The sequence below is a fragment of the Zerene cesonia genome, chromosome 1 (genome assembly GCF_012273895.1).
Source record: "Zerene cesonia ecotype Mississippi chromosome 1, Zerene_cesonia_1.1, whole genome shotgun sequence".
Lineage (NCBI taxonomy): Eukaryota > Metazoa > Arthropoda > Insecta > Lepidoptera > Pieridae > Zerene > Zerene cesonia.
Window position 1 is genome coordinate 1,457,357 of NC_052102.1, and position 19,179 is coordinate 1,476,535.

The following is a 19,179-nucleotide window of genomic DNA, read 5'->3' on the forward strand; positions in this document are numbered from 1 at the left end:
TTTAATCGTCGTTTCTTTGTTTTTACAGAGCAACACGTGGTTATTATTTAACCAATATTCCCAAACAAATACATTATATACATATATAATATAAACATATAGTATACAATTTAACACCGTAGTTCTCAGTATGGTTTCATCACCTACGGTTCCAAAAAATATTAATTAGACAGCCTTTCAATGCAACATATTGCTTTTTTAAACAAAACAAATTAAAAGAGTGGTAATTATTAGAACATTTACTCAATATCAATTAGTTCCAGAATAGAATATACTGGTTTGCAATAAAGACAGTAATGATAACTTACGTAGCCAAACAAGCGTTACATAGCTGAGAGACTCAGACCCATTCAAAAATCAGAAATAAATTACTCAGCTTGAAGTTTTCCCATTAAAAGATGCCATAGCTTTATGTTTTACATTGGAACAATATTGTTCGATCATCAATGCGTTACCAACATGCCGCATCTGCACCCATACTCTATTGCAACTCCATTATTTGAGTGGCAAGTTAATGAGTCCTTTTGAAGTTCCCTTTTGTTTGAGTTTTAACGTTAGAATTAACTGCGTGCCGTCTCCCGCTAATTTGTTCCAAACGTACGCCAATTATGTTACGTTCGGCTTCCTTTGGGATTGCGGGCCTCGATCATTTCCTTCAAGATTTCTGCCTCTGTTTTAATAGACGAGGGGTCTTTGTATGGAATCATTGGTGTGATAGACGCCAAGTTGTTGCAACATTTCGGTAATGAATACTAAAACGAAATGGGAGTTTCCGGAGTAATGGATAACGATTGATTGCTATGTAGCTACTTTTACTGGCATTAAAAGTCCAATATTTCTTTCTTATGTGTTAAAAGTTCTTGCCACCAATAGAGTCTGCGTTTTTCCATTGATAATCAGATACATACTCATAACACTGAACTTTATACCCCAGAGAAAGAGAAGAAGAAAAGAGAAGTGGAGTAAAAACACAAAAATACGCTTTTCGTTTTCTCTTTTCGTGTATATCTTCATAATTACTAAGTCTGATGGGGGAAATAGTCACTTTTATTATGCTACCAATAAATATGTTTCAAAAAGTTGTAGTAATTTGTTTTACTCCAGTGTACCCTCGTTAGTATTGCGATCACTTAACAGTATATTTAAATCATTTATAACGAATAGCATTAAAAGGCTTCGCAAGATTACACGTTACCCGACGAATGTATTTAGTTTTGTGGGGATTATGGTTGTGAAATCTAATTATTTAGAAACGTTTTTATTGGATACTGTTTCAGCTGTAACACTTGGTAGTAATTAGCTAAAAGACTGTCTGATTATAGATTGTTTTTTTGTTTAGAAAGATCAATTATACAATTAATAAGATGATTCCAAAGTATTCTGCAGCTACGTCTCTTGTCCTGCTAATATTAACTACTCGTTTGTTAATAATTTAGAACAGATTCAAATTTTAATAGCATTTACATAAAGATCCGTTCATATTTTAATGAATCACGCTACAAACATGTGCAAAAATCGCAGGAATGTACATAGGCTTAAATATTAATTTCTACTACGTAGCCACGATCTAAGGCTAATATTCTAAAATTTATTGATCGTTTGTACGTTCGTGGTACGTCAAGCTGTGTGGGTTATTAATATTACAGAATTGTTCACAACAACCGACAAAGTGAATTCAAAAGATGCACGGTTGCCAAGGCAACCGCTCCATCAAAAATTAGTTCTCTCCCATCCAACTTGAACCACAATCGAAGGATCAGGAACTTTAATTACTCCCACATTAACCCTTGCCAATCCCGCTCGAGATAGTCAATTCTTTAAACTTCGGCAATGAGTTCACAATCCCGTCAATTAACTGGGACTTACTGAGGGTTGAGTCTGCATGCGAGAATTGAATTGTTTTGGAAATATCGAATGTTTATTCTTGCGGTAACAGTGTATGATTGGGTGGGATATAATGGTTGTTATTGCAAGATTGTTAGAGGTGTACGTTAGTTAAGGTTTGAAGTATATTTAAAGATCAAAATGACCGATGCTTTTTTTGAATACATTTAGAATATCACGCTACGGAGTGTGGCCATACAAAAGCCAACTAAAGTCTATACAGGAAATACTAAAAAAGAAATCGACTATATACACCATTTTGTTTTTTAAATTTGTTTTCTACAAATCAACTAATACAAATGGAAACTACATCGCTTAATCGATAAATAGTATTGTCAAACAAATACATCTCTTCCTCCTTACAATATGAGAAAATTGCAATAATAATAACATAAACAGTAATCGACCTTCCTTCTGAAGTGAACTCATATGAATAAAATTATAAAAAACATTCGTTTCAACTCGTATAAATCGGGGAATGCTTTTTCAGTTTTAAGGCTTTGCAACCCTACTAGTATTGTCGTTTAATTGTCCTATTTTATTTCGATTCTCCGTTTGGTACAAGTTTATATGTGCATACAGTTTTAGCGTGTTAATGATTTCAGCTTTACTATCCACCTAGGAATATTAAAAGGTAACTAAATCCAGTGATATCCAGAAACTACTGATTAAAGTATTATATTATTTACATACTAATTTATCATGAAATTACCATAGTTTGTTAAGTATAATAGATCTATATAAAAATTTTTGCCACATGGCAGATTATAGGTGAACACCTTCATATAATATAATACCTGTCTTATAACCTTAAACATAAAATTATTTTGAAATTTGAATTTGATTTTCATGTATCAACATTCTACGTGTTCTCCATTTAAAATACGTATCAAATAACAGGAAGTTCAAAAATTATGCAATGTGATAATATGTTCATATAATTTACCAGGATGGCTTTCTTCACCATTACCTACTTGTAAAATAAATACTTATGTATATAAATTAATTAAGACGTTACTAACAATGAATTGACTGCTTTCCTGTGGTATAACGACATCTTAAAATGGCCGCGAGCTAACAACGGAGCTATTGTGCTCAATGAGTTCTTACATTAATTAATTGCTTCTTAGATTATATAACGTTCATGAATTTGAAATTATGGGATTTTTGTTTGCTGTCACTGAAAATTAACTGTTCGTCATTTCAATATCTTCTGGTGGTCGCGGCGGTATATTAAACAGCTCCCGTGGCCAATAAAGCGGCCCGATGGAACATTGGGTCATAGGGTTATAGGCATATGGGTTATAGTCGGTAGGAATGATATAATCCATAGCTCCTTTTCCCCGGGGTATCTATGTAAATTTCCCCACATAAAAAAAGGTGGTGGATAAAATCTAAAAATTGCTTGTTGTTATGGATATTTCTAATCGTAATTACTCAAATATACCTATTAATACAGTGGCTTAACCCAAGTAGAAGAAAGCCGTAAAAATACAAGTTTCTTGTTGTGTGATATGCTTTTAGAAGTTGATATTGGTGGGCGAGCGCTATGCAGTTGGCGGCATTTTACAAGTTTGTTTACGAAGTTTTGTTGGAGTTTTTTGATTTATTGGCTTCTAGGTGTACGGTAGGGTGAGGATTATAAGGATAATCCAGATGTAAGGACATCCTACCAATCCTATCCTATTAATATTATAAATGCGAAAGTTTGTAAGGAAGTGTGTGTGTTTCTTGCTCTTATTTGAATATAATATATTCGTATTATGTATGCCTAATAATATATACATAATAATAATATATATAATAATATATATAAGTACATATTATGTATGCCTGAACAAATTCTCGGGCATAGCTAGTATAAAATAATTTAAATATGATTAATATACATAGTGGACTAGAAATATTTAACCATTTCGCAAATCTAAAAGGAAGGCATCCTCCAGATTACTAATTTTTAAGGCATTTATTCAAAATAATAGACTATGAGTAAATTCAGACTCAGTATGATAAAATTTCATTCATTCTACATCAACGACTTTGTTAGAAAGAGTACCAAATATCTATATAGCGCAAGCTTTTGCGGTACAAATCGTAGATTCTACATATATATACTTTTAAAAGGGACATACTTGTTTCGCCAGAACGGCTGTACCCATAAATCATGGTCACGCTAGTCTGAAGAGGTGTGTAGCTACAAATCATAAGACCCCGCCTCTGTCAAGTACGTGGTTTATTAGAAATATGGTTTATATTTTAACTGAATAACATATATCATATTATGGTATCTGATTCTTTAGATTCTCCCTTCTTTGTTAAATGGGACAAAATGTAAGGTTCGGTTTTAAATGTATACCAAATTATAACCAAATTGGTGAAGCTTTTTTTTGATTGAGTAGCATACTTCATAGCATACCTAATATGCATAATTAGCTAGTATGTTTTTTATATACTAACTAGCTGCGGTTTCACCCGCGTAAGCCCATATCCCGTAGGAATATCGGGATAAAAGTTGCCTATATGTTATTCCAGTTGTCCAGCTGTCTACGTACCAAATTTCATTGCAATCGGTTCAGTAGTTTTTGTGTGAAAGAGCAACAAACACACACACATCCTTACAAACTTTCGCATTTATAATATTAGTAGGACGAACAAATGAGCTAATGTTTCCCCTGATGATAAGCGATCACTATCGCCCGTGAATATTTGCAGAGGTAGGGTCGCCGGCATGCGTTTCACGAATTAAAAGGGTAAAGAATAAGGACTGACCAGGGAAATAAAGGAATGGACTGGGAAGGGTGGAGAAAAGGATACGGGCCTCTGCTACTTGTTTGTAGATCTTCAATTAGATTGCAAGGCAAAAGTAGCATTAGCAGTTTCGCGTATTAAGTAAGAAAGAAAGATAGAAAATCTAATGATAAAAAAAAGTATTTTGTTATAAAAAGAAATGGCTAAATTAAACTAATAAGTGTTAAACATATTTGAATCCATTTTATATGTAACTAGCTATCCGCCCGCGGCTATGCCCGCGTAGTCGCAGGAAACTTAGACCCGGGGTTTTTCCTAGTATGTTCCCGTTCCCGTGGGATTTCCGCGATACAAATTATCCCATGTCCGTCTTCTGGCTCCAAGCTACCTCTGAACAAATTTTCAGCCAAATTGGTTAATCCGTTCTTCAGTTATAAATAGTGAAACTAACACCACTTTCTTTTATATATATAGATTGATAGATATGATAAAGACTATTTTTTTCTTTTAAGGAAACTTAAAAAGCGAGGGAATAGGAAATGTAATTTTGTATGGAACGGCTATCGCCCGATAACGAGTTGTGCATGCGAGCGAAGCGTGGGCGGATAGGTTGTTTATCACCTCTCTGTTGCAACGTCATGCACTCCTATAAAGAGGTCGTCAGATTTTCTCATACTTTGTTACAGATAAAAGGAATTTTTTGTTCCTATCATTGGATTTTTTTCCGTCGTAGTACGGGTCCATATTACAAGACTTGTTTCAATATTAATATTAAATCTTAATTGATTTTGCAAATGTATATAATACTATATTAATGGGGCACTGTCTTCCTAGCTAAAAAAGTTCTGTGTTAAGGAAGACAGTTCCTTCCCAGACAGTACATCGAAAGAACAAAGCAAAGTGCTATCAGACTTCGCTCTTCGTCTGTCTGTCTGGCCATTTGTCTATCAACAGTCCATATCTGAACCGTGATTGTTTAAATATAATTGGTATTTTTCACAGATGATGTATTCTGTTGCTATCGCTATAATAACAAATAATAAAAAATCGAGTACCTATGGGACATAGGAGTTCTTTTTGTAGACAATAAGTATTTGTTAATTTTTTGTTTTGCATGTCATAACGTATAATTACACTTTATTGTATAATGCACGGATATACAAATAACATTACACAAATAATTGGACTGCACAAATTGGCGGCTTCAAACATGTTCATAAAACATAAAAATGAAGCCGCTCTTAAATTGTCGAAATTGGACCAAATTTTCAATCGGAGAAATATGTTAACCCAGTCGAAAGTTCTGCGGTAACAAACCTTAACAGTAAACAATCGAATTTAGAACTGCTTTTTTAAAATCGCATGAAAATTAAAAGCGCAATAGCATAAAACACCTGTGCACACACATACATGTAATAAACAAAGGGGCTAAGCTAATAAATGTTATTTGCGTTCTTCATAAATATTGACTTCATTTGAAAGCTTTCAAAGGCCTAAGCCCGGGCACTCCGTCAAACCGCTTCCCGCCGTCCATCAGCCGTTATCGGAATGGCAACTATCAGTCGCGACTTGCTGCGCAATTTGTTTGATGATGCCGCCAAAAATCGCTTGAGGATTTTCTATGACCTACGACCTTTGTTTTGAGCTGTATTTGATGTGTAAGGTGGTATAGTTTTGTGTTAACGAGTAGTCTTCTTGGTTTAGTTTTTAAAAATACTGGGACTTTAAATTATTTTATTTTTCCTTTCGAAGAAATATTGGGCGTATGTTAGCTATTTCGATCTAATCCGAGTAAATCTAAAAGTAATCCGAGAATTCTACACGGTTATATCGTTTTGCCTTATTAAATTCATCTACTTTAATTGAAAAAGGCAAAAGAAAATACTATGTGGGTACAGTGATTTTGTACAATATCGTCACAGAAACGTTCATGTTATATTATCACTCTTCAAACATTAATATCATTAATGCGATAATAGCTCTGTTTGTCTGCTTGAATGGCTGAGCTGATGTGATTCTGTATGTGACTGTCGAGCACGCTTCAGCACGAATTGGGTCAGCTCGCACCGGGGAAGTACTATATATACCTCCAGAGAAGACCGGCGTGAAATTGTAGCATGCCACTGGGTTTCGTTCAGTGAGTGGGGGAGCAGGAGGCTCAAATCCTTTTCCTTACCAGTCCTATATGGAAATAGCATTATGTTAACAAGAGGCTTGATTACGAGAATTTTAATAAATTGCCCTGATTCTAGAATCATGATTAGATATGTTTCATCCTCTGGTATATTAATAAATTACTCTATTCCATTGTGCTTAACAGCTATAAAAGTAAATATAAAAACAATGTCGCTTTATCTGTTGTATACAACAACAGATAAAGCGACATTCAAAACACTGTTTTATACATCACCAGAAACGAATCCTTTATTCATTTTACTGTGTATTCAAAAACTTGCCAGAGTTAAACAACAAAACACAACACAGCATTTACCACAAAAAGTGCAGTTGAGCAAGTATTAAGGCAACACTGCGGCAACGAAACTTATTAATGTGTCGCAGGGAGCGGATTGAATTAGGATTCCCATCTCATTTCCAACTTAGCGCTAAGAATCGCCTTATTTTCCGCCTCAAATGAAACTGTCCGGTTAATAAGGTTTGCTGCACAATGGGACGAATTTAAATGTTAAATTGGGCTACAACCCATTTATTATTGCTTTCATATTTCGTTGTATCGCTTGCGTCTATATCATGATAGGTACATGTTGTTTAAATTTGTTAAATATCGAAGATAAGAATAGTTGTTATTATTAAAAATGTATAAATAGACTTGGAGAGACCACATAAATGTCTTCTATAAATATTAGCTTGTAAACATCATGCCTCTAGATGGGTTTTACGTTTTGAAGAATTAGTGTTTAATTTTACCTATACTATTAATAATAATACAATGCAACGGTTCATCTACAATACGGTTCTTCAAAAATATTACAAAGAGAAAACTTTTCTATTTTTGTATGTTTGTAACGTTTTCACGCAAAAACCACGGCACCGATTTCAAGCTTTCACCATTAGAAAGCCCCAACGTCACTCAGTGATATAGACTATGTGTGTGACACGGACGATACCGAGGCGAACATCTAGTGGCATGTAAATAGATACTACAATAAGCTTTGTACATCGCCAGCCTAATCGTAAGCCATGTAAAACTTTTGATTTGTGGAGCCACTTCTGACGGAACCTGCGCTATGCATTCACGTCCAAGATGTATTATATTATATTTGTCTGTATACAAAGGCCCTATCTCACACATCCTGTTAATGTTTCTTTGAGTACTCCATTTTGTGGTGGAAGTAATTTCTTGTGAGTCAAGTGTTTATGTAGCGAACGTAATGTTTGATCAACAATTGTTGGATGTTTGTGTGTTTAATAAGTCTATGTGTATAAATGTAAGGTGTGGATAAATGCGTAAATCAAGAAACTAAAAATCTAGCTTTAATGCTATCATTAACATCAGTTCTATAATCATTTATTTTCTTACTCGTTCTTATACAAAATAAAGTAGTTTTTAAACCTAGCGAATAAAAGCGTGTTTAAATAATACAACATAAAAATATAGAAGACGGTCTTATCGCCTGAAAGCGATCTCCTCCAGATAACCACAATGATGTGGTATCGTTGCGAGTTAACAATCTTAATAATATAAGACAAAATATCGATATTGATTTATTTATAGTTTATTAAGTTAATTGAGATCTTTATGAAATGCAAACAAGAACCACGCCATAATCTTACTTGATTAATTTTCCACTATGACTCAAACGTAACCCATTGAAATAGACCCAAGTTTACATGTAACCATACAAGCGAATCCCTTCCACGATCTGAACACAGCCTTGTAGCGTTTCCGTGCAAATTGGGCGACAGAACACCTTTATCGCTCCTCGCAGTTTATTAATCTTGAAAGCGCTGCTAACAATGGCGACTATCGCCATGGTCCGTCAGTGTATGGAAAACACCATCTTTGTATTGTACTTTGGATGTTACGGCAGGGTATTTTTAGGGTTGCTCACCCACAGGGACTGGACCCCATTAGTAAGACTTTGCAGTCTGTATGATAGTTAAAACTCATTGGTTGTTGAATTATGTTAATGTAGACCATTATTTATTTCAAAATTCTACTAAATAGTCCCTTCTTTTAAACACATACACAACCACATACTCATTCCTTTAGTCGAGATTTATTAAATTGACATGTTTGTCACTACATCTATAATCAATAAATAAAATTCGCGTCGTTGAGACGTAAAAGAAAGTGATACAATCAAACACACTTTCGCGTTTACAATATTTGTTAGAATCCTACTGATATTATAAATGCGAAAGTTTGTAAGGATGTGTGTGTGTTTGTTGCTCTTTCACGCAAAAACTGCTGAACGGATTGCAATGAAATTTGGTATGTAGACAGCTGGACAATTGGAATAACATATAGGCAACTTTTTATCCCGATATTCCTACGGGATACGTTCTTACGCGGCTGAAACCGCGGGGCGCAGCTAGTATATTATAATTTCATATCAATGAAAATTGTTTTAACTTCTACCTTCCTTCGGAGAACGAATACATATTTTCAATCTATGATAACCTACGTCCATTATTTAATATTCATGAAAGCCAGTAAAGGTATTTTACACATTCAATACAAGAAACACGCCAGTGTTTTCCCGCGCAAATTGGGCGCCGACAGAGCGCCGGCTTTATCGTGTCTCAGTTTATTAGACTTGCAAGCTTGCCTAAATGTTAACAAACTGTCTCCAGAGTTGTTTGAATAACAGAACTCTTTTAAAGCGGAACGCTGTACTGTTTGTGATGATTTCATTCGAGACATTCCGAGATTGTGTCGCTGTGGGAAAGTAGGATATAATGCAATGGGTAGTGTTGAATGAATGAATAAATCGCGATGTAATGTAAAATGTTATTAAAATGCGATTATAATTGAATTGCATTTTAGCTTACTTACAGAGATCAACCTACATTTAATACTAGATGTTCTTTACAATCTTTTACAAACTAGCTGTTTGCCCCGGCTTCGCCCATGGTACGTATATAGCCTATATTACGCAGTGAAGTTGCAGATTCCTAATGGTGGAAGAATTTTTGAAATCAGTCCAGTGCATGGAAACATTTAAACATACAAAAATACATGTTTTCTCTTTACAGTATTAGTGCAGATATGCTGATATTAACGCATTTATCAACTTTTGACTGAATCAGAAATTAATATTAGAGTAAATTAAAAATTAAAAGAGCAAAATTCCTTGCGTGTTTGCTTATTGCCATTTTTAACAAAAGGATAATTAAATTGTCCAAATTTACAGCAAATATTACGAAAATTATAATGATGATGTTTTTTTTTACATTTTAATCTTTTAATCTTCTATAAGCCTTTCCAGGTTTTTGCACTCATGACCGACCCCCTGGTTAACAAATCCGGTTGTAATAACAATGTATTTTTGATGAATACAAAGAAAAATTTAATAACTCCCTTAGTAATATAGCTATGTTATTTTTAAGTCATTAAAATTGTATGGAAGATTAAATTTACGTATCAGAAATTCTAGAAGGCCATTGTATTTTCATATTCCTGATACATTTATTTAAACGATCTAAAGAATATATTTATTGAAACTCAAATTATAAATAGGAAGCACCTGTTGTTTTACGTCATACCTGTCGTCGAAGCTGGTGGTTTACTTGATGGTAAGCGGTCACCACCACCCATGAACATTCGCAGAGATAGTGTCCTTGTAAAGATCCGCTTTTAAGGGGTAAAGGATAAGGAAAGGATTGACGACTGGATAGAAGGAATTGAAAGGGTAGGGTGAGGAAAAGTAAACGGGTCTTGTTTGGTAGTGTTTTAGCATGTATCATATTTGCAATGTTGTCACACGAAAACTACTGAATCGATTTAAACATTCTTTCACCATTAGGAAGCTTCTTTACTGACATAGACTATCATTTAGTATCTATTACGGGTCAATCCGAGCGGAGCCGGGACGAGTCGCTTGTGTTTTTATAAATTGCATTAACCACTATAAAATAATTGTTTAGTTTTTGTGTTGTTAGTCCATCCACTTCAATATGTCACCTATGAAAGAATGTAAATCACCACTCATTCGCCTCATAGACATTATCAGAGGGTTTTCTCTTAAGTACAGAGTGAAATTGGCTCACGTTAACTTTGCTTCCATGAGCAGCTCTCGGAATCCTTACCTTTGCAACTTTTCTCAAATTAACGCAATTAGACGTTTTATATTACATTGGGACCGGATTGAGTATTTTTAGATGGGTCTGGAAACATTCTGAAGTGATAAGTACACTTTAGTTTAGAGACAATATAAATAAAATACTAATTTTATGTATTACTAGCTGCACCCGGAAAACGCTGTTCTGCGTTACTCTTATCATTTAGGGGTATGAAAAATAGATGTTAGCCGATTCTCATAGATACCGGACAAGCATAAAAAATTTCATCAAAATCGGTAAGGCGTTTCGGAGGAGTATGGCAACGAAAACTGAGACACGAGAATTTTATACATTAGATTAAGATCATCTTAGAATTTGATAAAGTTTCATGTTCATTTCATGTAAGACTGTTGTTGTGTGGTGTTGAATGTTACCGTAAATAAATATGAAAAACTTGGTTTAGTGATAAAATTAACGATATTGTTTCACTTGCTCTTATACAGAGAGAAAATTATTTTATCCTTGTCATCCAAATCAGGTTAATAAGACAAACTCATGAAATTATCTTACTATCGTCCATTTTTGATAAGTTTACAAAGTTTTAATCAAATCTATTGGGTCAAAGTCGCATCTAAATAAGACAATTGCTACAAACGTACAAACATACAGATGAAGCTAATAAAAGCGTGTCAAGGGAATATCAAATTCGCATATTAATGTTCCCAACAGAGAAATATGAAAGAAATTGTTTATCCGATAAAGCGTTCACGATCGAGATTAAAGAATTCCGGAATATCGTGAGGAATGAATGAAATATTATCTATATGGATTGTACGGCGTTGGCCGGTTTATGTGCGCTGGGCGGGCCTGTGTAAGCATTGTGCAGAAGTGCCTCTAACTACTAACATTGGAGCGTAATTTTTATTATATTTTTTCAAAGGTCTTTCTAATGTTGGTTACAGTTTTTGTATGTTGTGAAATTTTTATCGTTTATTAGAAATTTTAAGACGCTTTTAAAATGTCATAGCATAAGCTTTCACGGGTTCAGAAAGTTCTTTTAGCGACTTCTTTTATTTTACTTTCATTTATAAACATCGCTGCTATTAAAAGGACAAATACAGTAACGAATAAAAATTATTGAAAAAACAAATTTCATAGTGAATTGCAAAAAGTGCCATACACTAATTGGTAAGATTGGATTTATAAACATAAGTTTAAGTCAACACATGTGATAGTTTTTTATAGGATCTGCAGTTGTATATAAGAAAAAGAATAATCAAAACATCGATAACATTAACCTTGGATCTGGTAAACAGAAAATTCTTTTGTTTACCGCAGATTTTACCTTCTCCGAATAAAAGTTATTTTCGTTGTTCTGCGCGCCACTCTGGTAAGCGATAGCCCCTTAGCCCGACCGCTTTTCATTGCAGGTGCATCGCTCACAAATCCATCCTAACACTATAAATATGTCAGACGCTGCACAACTTTATAAGTTTACGCTTGTTTGCCTTTGGAATCGAATTTCAATATTATTTGCTGAATATTTCTTTGAAAGAACGTGCACTATTGTGTTACGTGCTGTGATTAGACGGTTCTTGAAATACGCTATGTTGTAGGTAGCTTCGATTAGGTATTGTGGTAAAATAATGTATGCAAGAAACAATAACTTTTTAAACCAAAACTAAACGGCTCTTAATAGAACTACACAAAATTTAAACACACACAAACATCACATTGAAGGCGCTAGCTTTCAAATAAAAAAGTATCTCCATAATCGATACTCAGTTGAAAGTTCTGAGGTAATAAAGCCAAAAACTACAGCCAGAATGATAACTTTTTTGAAGGCAAATGAAAAAGAAGACTTTTTTCAATGTAGTTATCAGATACTAATTGTGTATCGCAGTCCCAGTCAAACCGATTAAAGAACGCTATAGAAGTTGTCTCTTAAAAACAGTATTATTTTGAATTATTCATACTACAATCGAGTTCTATTACTTAAAATCTTCAAATAAAGTTTTTGACGTGACAACGTCTTAAATTAGGTTGCGGCTCCGAGTCACTCATGAAAAAGTGTAACGCCCGGTAACGTTACGATGAGTCACTGAACTATGATCGGTCCGCCGCGCGCGCAGCACTAGAGAATTAGGCGCATTGAATCGGCGCGTGCTTGTGTCTGTCTCTGTCTTTTTAGTAAACAAAATGTATTTTCTATAGTTAAAGTTTGTGCAATTCTTATTTTCATTCAATTCCTTGTTCCTATTGTGCAATTTTATAATATTCATATCAATAAATATTCTACCGAGAAAAAGACGTTGTCACGTAAAATCTTCGCCCGTAAAACTTTACAGGCAACCATTTTTTTTTGGTTTTCCAGTCGTCTTTAAGTCCGTTTGTAGCATGTCTTTTAATGTTAATTTCTAAACCGATTTGGTTAAGATAAAACTACGCACAATCTTATACAGAGAGTTCTTTTATATATGTATAAAGATAGCTTCCTAGCATCATGTCCATAAACTAACAATATGTGTAAGATTATCTGATTCTGATGATAAAACTTCATTGTTCGCGCAGACAAGTTGGTTAGCTACATTCAGGTGGATATCACATCGTAGTTCCGAACAATACACGTCGATTTTACAGACTCTGTTACCTGATGTATGATCAGTATGATGGAACTTAGTTATTATGGTGTTTATAGAGGGAGTTAGTAGTTAGAAGTGTCTCTGGGTTTTGAAGTTCATCTGTGATTGTATCTAGTGTAGTTGAAGCTGGAGAACCGAGATGTATATTAATAAGCGTATATTTAATGTGGTTTGGTGTTATAAATATTGTATGTGGTAGTCGAGCACGCTTCGGCACGAATTGGGCCAGCTCGCACTGGAGAAGTACCACAGAAGACCGGCGTGAAATAGCAGTCTGCTCAATGCCTCTCCAAATGTTCATAGGCGGTGGTAGCGTTTACCATCAGGCGTCCCACCAGCCTCATTGCGGACTGCCACATAAAAAAATTAGATTCTCATTTGTTTTTGAAATGATTCGAATGAAGAACATGTAAATAAGTTTTTAATTATCCCACAGAAGTTATCGCCGTAAAAAGCAGCTGTTTCGTGAATGCAGAGGCAGGTGGTTAGTATCCTTTTCCTTAGCCTTCCCAGTTCTTTCCTTTATTACCCTCATCGATGCTTTCTTCATCTCACGCCTTAAGACGGTAATTCATTTGCAAAGACGTAAGGCATCGGCATCAAATGGACTTACCCATCTGCAAATGTTCATGAGCTGTGGTAGCGCTTACTATAAGGCGACCCACCTGCTCCTTTGCTATCTATGACATAAAAAAAAATTGAGAAGTCGATGCAAACGAAGTTTACGGCCAAGACAGAATAAACTCACGTTATTGACTAGGCGGAATTTTCGTATTTGTGTTATAGTGTAGGATATTCTGAAACTACTAGTGGGTAGTGTCGGAATACCTTTCAGTTCTGTTGCTGCATCTGTCTCTCTATTCTGATCTTTTGTCCCATTAATCTATGAGAGTCAGATAATATGAAATCAAATGTTTGCAGGTTTTATTACATAATTGTTTGCGCAGCCGGATAATTTCCAACGAGATATTTGTCCACGATGTCGTTTCATTAATCATACATATATTATTTAACGTAATTTACTTTTCGCCCGCGGCTTTGCCCGTGTAGTTAAGTGAAATTTCTATAAGTATGAGATGTTTAAACGCTCTATAAAGACGCCTATGTCACTCTTTCGTCGCCTAAATATGTTTATATACAAAAATTACATCATAGAATCGCTACGTTGCGACGTGAAACAATGACAAATGAACAAACAAGTATACTATCTAATTATAGTATATTATTTAATTATTAAACGAGCGTGATTCATATCCACACATAGAATCGGTATATATTCTTTGAAGCAAAGTAGAGTTATTTTCAATAATCATGAGTTATTTTCGCTGAAGCGACTTAATCGTCTCGGTGGAATATTTCAAAAGAATATTTCATCAAGTAATATAATTCCTTGATTAAAAACTTTCCGTTACATTTAAAGTATTTAAATTGCAGATCGGATACGCGTTCATAGCGTTTTCTCTAAGAAGTTTTAATAAAACTGCATAATCCTTTTAAAATTACGCTCGCCGCAGAGGCGATAAATGGTTATGGAGTTCTTCCAATAGCTGAATCACGCTTTAGATATTTTTACGTGGTTTATTGATAAAAATGTTCTATTGTTATTTATGGGAATATAATTTATTATAGATTTAGATTTATAAATACTACCCTACTAATTTATAAATGAAATGAGTCTGTTGGTTTGTCTCTTCTTCACCTAAATCACTAAACCGTACAAGTACAAGTCTATATAAGAATGAAATATCAGAAAACGTCAATGTCACATCAAAAGTCTTGCTTTTTTAAATCGTACCTTAAACGTTTTTTTATGGTATGTAGTGGAAGTATTTTGGTACTGATAATATAGAAGAAGAATATTTTATAAAAACAAATTAATTAGATAAATAAATAAGTTTTTTATTTCCATCATGGTAACTATTAAAAAATGTGTTCTAATTGCTAGAGTTTTGACATTTTAGAGGTTAGATACAGTTTTAATTAAATGTGTAATACTTTATTGGACGGACGTTAGGATTGAAATATCGCCCCTAAGTGAGATTTCCATTTATGTTTAGATGTCACTCACGAATATTCCACTTTACTTTGGAAGCAGAATATAGTTTTCAAAACACTGAAAAACACACTTCACTTATGAAATTATTGTCGATCCATGATAAATGTACAAAGTAGATAAGATAGATCTGTCCATTTAAAGTGGGTCAAAATCGAGTCATAAGGATTCGGTTACATAAAAACATAAGGGTGGCTAATAAAGCAAATTTTCCTCTATTTATAAATTAAAAATCTCTTCAAATAAGTCTCTTTCTTATACAAGCATTCATGAATTTATGAGATAGTAGCAAAATAATTGGGAATTAAAATTAAAATTTTAAATCTTTTTCTCTATTAAACCTAAAACAACAAGTAAACTAAGTGGGGATAACTATACAAACATCTCTGTAATTCTATGTCACCATTTTGTTCGTCGTTCTTCATATCTGTGTGTATCATTCAGCATTCTAAGCACGTAATGAAACGCCTGCAGGCGTTGCTTCGGTTTTGACATGTCGGCGCTAAGCGGGCGCCTTTTATCAATATTTGTATCGACAACCCTCTACGTACTGAAATTAATGGCCGGCTATCCGAGCCGATATGCTTTGCATTTTTATATCCCGTGTGTATTAGTTTAATGGTTGTTTGAATGTTGGCGGTTTGTGATGTACGAACCATGGTGCCAATTTCTCTATTAAATAATATGTCTTCCACCTAATTTATTGGCGTCTATTTATTTACGTGCTACGTTTGTGTATTATGTTATAAATACTTAAAATAAAATATAAATATTAACTATTCATCAAATGAAATAAGAAAATTTCACGTTTCTTTCGGGTATATTTAAAAACTACAGTACCTAACTACTGTATGTTTAAATGTTTAAATCTTAATCAATATCACAAGTAAAACCAGTAAACTCACGCGATCATTGATCAAATACGCAATCTAATTAGCAAATAATTTGCCTATCAATTATTATTATTACCCAGTATACAATTCATATAAACAGCATTTCTATAAGATGAAGGGTTCTCAAACGAGCCACGGACATGATTAATTACACTTCAGTTAATTGATATCAACAGCGTATGACGTTTGCTTGTAATTGTGTCAATATTATGTGAGTGATTCATTAAATTAAACTACCCGTCAACATTGATAGCTGATATCATATTAATATGCTTTTTAATAGGACAAGGGTGGTATCGCATCGGTATAGGGTAATTCGAGTGTTTATGCGTGTGATTGTTTTTATTGCAATATATGTGACGGAGGTGAATTCACGTGTGTTTATTATTAAAAAAGAGGAATGAACGGGTGACGGAATACATCACTGGGTGGTTTTGACAATAAGGCGAGCTAATATCAAATTAAGTTGTGAGATTTTCATGTTATATAGAAATGTGATATAGAAAGTTATGTAGTTAATAAGTGAGAAATGTAATTTATTATTTTTCTTAAAGATATTATGACATATTTTTTGGTGTTTTGTGATAGTTCGATAGCTGAAGCTACTTTTAACCGCGGCGTAACTTCTCATTCCCTTGGGAATTTCCTTTGACTATGCGGGCGAAGCCACGGGTGCATACCCACTAAAATGTTATGTATATTTCAGTAGGTCCAGTATCTGCTATAGCGTTTGACGTATAAATTTTATAACACAGACTCGAAAAAGCGGTCACAGATAACTCGCAAAACAGTCATCAATCCGCAACTTCGCCAGTATTCTTAATTATTTAATTCAAACGATCAACTCTGTTTTACAACCTCAAACTCTCCTCCTTGTTTCTTGTTTCTGAACTTTTCGCATTGTGTAATATTTTAACTTGATTGTGAACTTTATTTGCAGCTAGATAACGTTTATTGATTTTAATCTTTTTGGGTGCTGGCTTAGCCTCCCATTCGGGGAAGTTGAATTGCTTTTGACTTATTAAAGTACATTACATTGCTAATTGATTCATTATAATTCACGTAGAGATAAACAGTCTTGCGCTTCAAAGATATACTTTTTGATCAGACTACATAAAATGCGTAGTTTAACATACCGGAGTTTTATGATAATGTAATCTATAAATTCATGCGACACAAAGGCATCAATATACCCAAAATGTGACCCTCTCTCAAATATATGATTTTCTATTTCTATATATTTCCCCCGATCGGATCTTCAAAAATTGTGTTCTGAAAATGTATGCGTTATTGAACTAATGTAATAAAATGATATTGATATGAACATGGTAAATGTACTTGGAGAATTTGATAGCGGTATGCTTAAGGCGATATGATTCAGCTAATAGGAACTCTCGCACTTGGCAGTATTATCGGATGCTATTACGTGTTATTTTATGAAGTTATAGGTCTTTCGCCTTAGACGTTTCGTTTTGATTTATCCATGGGACATGTTGGAGTACCGGTCGTCAGATACGTGAACCATATTTTTATGTCAAGAAGTGACAATAAATGTACCAAAAAGTTAGGGGACGCGATTGCGTTTAATTTGTTTGCTATTTTAATACTTAGTCCTTGTTACGATCACAGTTTGAGGGTTATCACCCGTAGCAATTGTCTTTGCCCTGCTTTTGAAATTATTTTCATTTATAGCAAGCGTTAGACCCCTGAAGCTGTACGATGCTATAATTTTTACGAGATCGGGGTTTATTATAAAACTTATTAATATTGACCATAAAATGTTTTAACTTGGTAATTTATAAGGCTGCATATAATTCTATAAAATGCTTAATTTAATTGACTACACATGGAAGTGATTTTTAATTGATGAATGAAATTGCTACGAAAGCTATGATTTAGGTTAATTATATAGTTTTGTGTTATATTATTGTGAATTACATCGCTTACCTTCCGAATCGTTTAAGCTTTTATACACTTTATATGAATTTAAAAATATACGGAAGCAATCTTTTTTCTACATTAATTTGAGTCATTATATTATATTATAATAATAAGTATTGTAAAGAGTTTAATCAGTTGGCAATTATGACGAAAAATTATTCTGATATAATCGAATCTTCGACATCGTTCAGAGGATTGTAGTACTACAAAATGGCAGAAAAAGTGTTTAAACTAATAGTGAAATAAGTGAAAATTCAAGATTATCGTATATATCAAATTAAACACTCAGAAAATTGTACCATTCATAAAACGGATAATGTTTCCCCACAACGCGATATTCCATCGCGCAGCGCGAACAAAAAGTTTTTTATATTTGTTTCACTCTAAGAATATTTTCAATGAAAGGTTTCTGTTTGATTAAAACATTTTTCGTAAAGTTTTAACCGAAGTGGGTTTTCAAGACTCGCGGGTGTTAAGTATATGGAATGCTTCAGTTCCTTTCAAAGGAATTCTGAGACTTTCGAATGCGAATGCTATGTTTTTCTGGTGGAATTCGGAAAATAGTCCGCGGCGTTCGGGTGTAAGACACATTGCTTGTAATAGGGCACTTCAAAGGGTTAAGGGTGAGCTTTTAAGAGTTGTATTAACGAATTTTTGGTGGATTTGTTTTAATGACGAGATTACTTTGGAGTAAGTGTTTTATGTACATCAAGTCGATGTTTATGATATACTTATATGTTTATAATATATATTATTCAAATTCAAATTGTAAAAA